Source organism: Fragaria vesca, linkage group LG4 (genome assembly GCF_000184155.1).
Source record: "Fragaria vesca subsp. vesca linkage group LG4, FraVesHawaii_1.0, whole genome shotgun sequence".
NCBI classification, from domain to species: Eukaryota; Viridiplantae; Streptophyta; class Magnoliopsida; order Rosales; family Rosaceae; genus Fragaria; species Fragaria vesca.
In genome coordinates this window covers 10,009,924-10,014,640 of record NC_020494.1, presented here as the reverse complement: position 1 = coordinate 10,014,640, position 4,717 = coordinate 10,009,924, and the positions used below count along the sequence as shown (strand labels likewise).

Here is a 4,717-nt window from a genome sequence, read left to right as displayed (position 1 = left end):
ATTAGCTACATACAGACAAAAACATGTCTGTATAGGTAAACATTCTCTTACCATATGTCTACACAGTCACACAATTAAAACAAGAGATAGGATACTTAAACAGATTTTCACTCAAACACAATTATACAAACTAGCATACTGCAGCAGTCACCTTCACACTAAAAACTGTACAAAACCATTTGGAAGTTGACTTTGATTTCTTCTAAAGACTTGTAGTAGACACACTAAATAAGCTCTGAGAGATGGAATCACTTTAAAACGATTTTTCCTGAATTAGTTATGGATTTTCAAAGTTCAGCTACAGTTTCAGGATTGTCTGAAAATTTTCTGCTAAAAGCCTATTTAAAGTATCTAAATGCAAAACTGAAACTATATGTGACACAAAAATTCAAGTTATTGAACATAAGCAAAACAATGTTTCAAAAAGACGAAAACAAACAAAAATTACAATTTAAATGTAAGAGAACATCAGCTGCATTAGATTACTACAAGGTAAACTAATGTAAAGTTATAAATTCTAATCTTTCAACTAACTTTAAGCAACCCAAATCTAACTTTCAATTTAAGAAACAAATAACATGCATAAGTACTTTATAATCTAATCTCTACATCTGTATAATATCATACCAAATCAAGCAAGAATCATTGGCAAACATTGAGACTAAGAGCAAAGGAACAAAATCAGAAAATGTATGCCTGCTAACTTCCTGACCAGCAGACCTTTTTGGCTAAAAACAGTATAGCTCAGCTAAGAATTTCATGTTGATCTCTTCATAACAATTGTAAAAGACAACCTAAAGATCAATCTGGAACTAGAATCGCACAAAAAGGAATTTTCTACAATTACTAATGATTTTTTGAAGTTCAGTTAGAGTTCCGGTTTTTCTTTGAAAATTTACTGATAATTACCCACCTTAAAGTTGAACAGAGGTTGAACTTGGACCTTTGATTCTTTGTTCCCTTCAGGCCCTCCCTGCCATTTAGCCATATCAGAACTGTCTTAACAAGTCTTTCAAATGAACCACCATCGCCGACAGCGGCAGAAGAAACTAGAAAACTCAAAACTTGACAAAACGAAGAACCACTCACCAAGCTGTGTAGAGCCTGTGTATTCCCCTATCTTTCCCTTAGGAAGCTGCCCAGGGAAGCAGAAATCGCGTCAAACAGTCCGGCCCCCAACCCCCTCCTCCGCTACGCCAAGCTCAGCCTCCTCTACTGACATCTCCAACCTCGAACCAAATTGGAAGAAATTGAACTAATCAACCCAGAAACCTAATCGGAGAAAGGAGAAGAGTACAAACCTTGAACCAAATTGGAAGAAATCAAGTGAGGAGCCAAATGGACGAACCCCCAAATCGACGAACCCTAATCGAGTGACACTGGCTTAGTCTCGATTGAGGGAGGAGTGATTTAGTTTGAGAGAGAAAGAAATTGAGAGGAGTGATTGAGAAGAAATTGAGGAGGGTGAGAGCGGTTGAGTTCGAGAGAGAAAGAGAGAAGAGAGAAAGGGCGATAGGTGAGAACGGTGAGTGTGTGTGTGTGTTTGTGTGTGTGTGTGTGTGTGAAATTAAACGTGTGTGAGCGATAGGTTTTGAGCGATTACCTTTTTTTTGTCTAAGTGTCAAGTTCCTTTTAGGTTTTTGAGTCAAGTTGTTTTTCAGATCATACAACATAACTCTAAATTTTGGTTGTCTGAGAAATGACATCCTTAAATTGCAAGAGCGGGAGATTTCCCACTGCTATATCTCAGCCTTTAATTTTTTCCCTATCCATTTTACAAATTAGACAACATCAATTGTATATTTTGTTGTCTGAGAAGTAATGACATCCTTAAATTGCAAGAGCGGGAGATTTCCCGCTGCTACATCTCAGTCTTAATTTGTTCCCTATCCATTTTACAAATCAGACAACATAAATTGCATATTTTGTATTGGCTGAGAAGAAAGAAAATAAAGACATTCACTTAATCGTGAGGGCGGGAAATTTCCCGCTACTTTTCATTCTAACGAGTCACTCTTTAAAATAACCCTAGTTTTCACTCACACAACACATAAAAGCATTAAGAGTTGTCTAAATATGGGAGGCTCGTCATACGAAAACACGTCAAAATGCAATACTCTAAACATTTTTTTTGATTTTGTCGACACTCGTATAATCATGTGGTTATTATGCATGAACTCATATAAGAAGTTGGTGTCAATTATATCATGATGATTTGGCTCCCCATAGTGAAAGTATGTGTAATTAGAGTTGACCGTGTCGATCGACACTCATGTAATACCGAAAATTGATGACATTTCTACCACAATCATGCTTCAATATTGTAAACATGTCTATACGGTTCGATTTTCAAAATTTTATTTCCTCAATGGTGTCTCTCTAGATAAACATACGTTTATATAATATGTACTACACATGTTATGTCACATTATGTGTCACATAGTAAACAAGTTATATCTCATTAGTAGGTTGATTGTGATATAGATGTTTAGGATTAAAATCATGAAAATTCAACCGTTTGATATAATTATGGTAGTGAAGTATAGCAGTGTAACAAAATTCACAAATTTTTCAGAAACGTTTGAATATCGATCAACTCGGTCAACCATAAATTCAACAATATTAATTTTGCATCACACATCAGTATTAAAAAAGAACCGTTGTGGCACTACAATAGGAAATTTATTAGGGTTTTTTAGGGTTTAGGGTATTTTAGGGGTTAGAGGTTACGAAACATATAACGTAATATTGAAAACAATTGTGTGATATACCTTCACACAACATTTCTTAGTTGATTGTTGTGGGATGAAGAACTTAAAGTAGTATTGCCAAATGTAAGAGAAGGGCTTCATCGTGACACGAAAATACATTATACAACCAAAACTGAAAAGTCGTTGTGTGATTGTTGAAAATACTATACTTTCACACAACAGGTTTGAGTGTTCCGTTGTTACATCAATACCACTAAGGCTATCATTCACAAAAAATTTAGGTTTTCAGAGGATGTAAGAGCAATTTTAAAACTAGAAGTCTGCAACCTGGCATGAGAGATATATCGTACAACAGATGTATAAAAAGTATTGTGTGATAGTTTAAATTGTATACATTCACACAACATTTATTTGTTTCACTGTTGTGTAACAACACCCAGTTATATGTCAAACTAGAGTGGGGTTAGAAGCAAAATGGGCCTCATTTTTATCTTCATTCAGACAACAAAAAATTGTCTAAAGTGTTGTACTAGTTTAAAGAAAAAAAACTGGAATGATCTCAGACTATCCACACAACAGATGAATGTTTCTAAACGTTGTATGAAACATTTTTGAAATTTGTACAACTCTGCTATTGTGTACCGTTGTGTGAAAAGTGTCGTTTGTTGCACTTATTGGCGTAGTGTTCCTCCGGTAAGTGTTGTTTCTTTTAGCTCTACTAGAACTGTCAAAGGCTTTTTTGACAACCCTAACAGAGTTTGTTAGAACTATTTTTTTGTGTTGGTAAAGCACCTAAGAAAGGATGTCCAAGTGCTTTTAGAGGAAACACTTGGAAGCAAATATTGACATTAATGTGCATGTAACAAAAAGGCAAAGGCAAAAACATTTTGATTTGTTTGAGCCAAGGTTATTGGCCTAAATGATTTGTGATGTTTCAACACTGATCGAAGTCTGATTCTAAGTATGCCTCTGATGTGCTTGATTTACAAGAACTTACTACCTGTATGGTGCAGTCTTTGTCTTGACAATCCTATTTGTGGTCAAGGTAGTCCTAGAGACCAAAGGAAAAACGCTAGAAGAAATTCAAGAATCACTAAATCCATGAAAAGAAAGATAGACATAGAAGAGGTGATACCGGGATTTGCTGCGGTGAGAGACTAAAATAAAGACTGCTACGGGGAGCACGCCTCTGGGGATAGAAATGCTCGCCACTCTAGGAATTTACCAAGGAGATAAGAGCATGCTCACCACTTCAATGAATCCACCAAGAAGATAAGAGCAAAACTCACAACTCTAGGAATCCACCTAAGAGATAAGAGTTTAGAAACAATTGGGAGGAACTTCTTCACCAAATTGTATATATTTTCTGATAAAAACTCAAAACTCAAAATCTGATTACAAATGAAATTAAGAAAAGCTTCTTTTTATAAGATAAGGAAGAGAAACGAAAAGACTACTTATTAAATCTTGAATAATTAAGATAGCTATATTTAGCTATAATTTTAGTTTCATCAATGTTCTTCCACACCTTGCTCAAAGATCAACATTGAATGCTCCTTGGAACTAATAGGCTTCTTCAATCACAGCAACAAATTCTCTTTACGTCTAGGTTCTAAGTTTTGGTTCCGAACTTCCCGTATCAAGAGGAGAAGAGGCATGATCAACTATTTATTACATGCATCTAGAAATTTCAGGTCATAAAGATTGAAGAATATCCCACTCAACAGATACCACATTGTGGATCAAAGTATTTGGTCTTTTAATAGAAGATGCGTATAAACAATGTGAGATGCGTATTAGTATAGCAAAATTAACATGATGCCAGCAGTCTGCATTCATGTTGATTGCAGATGGTGTGTGGACAACTATTTTTGTACAAAGTTACACACTATATATAATGAAGAGTACTTGTGTTTTAGTTTTACCTAAGTTGTGCATGCCGATCAAGAAACCATCAACACCATCTTCAAGCTTCAACTACAACACCAACATGCATGCAACACGAC

The 4,717-nt window shown here is 35.4% G+C and overlaps 1 pseudogene; it reads left to right on the top strand.

Moving 5' to 3' along the window:
- Positions 1–3,816, top strand: part of LOC101302646 — a 30,714-nt pseudogene extending 26,898 nt beyond the window's left edge.
- Positions 3,817–4,717: the final 901 nt, after the last annotated feature.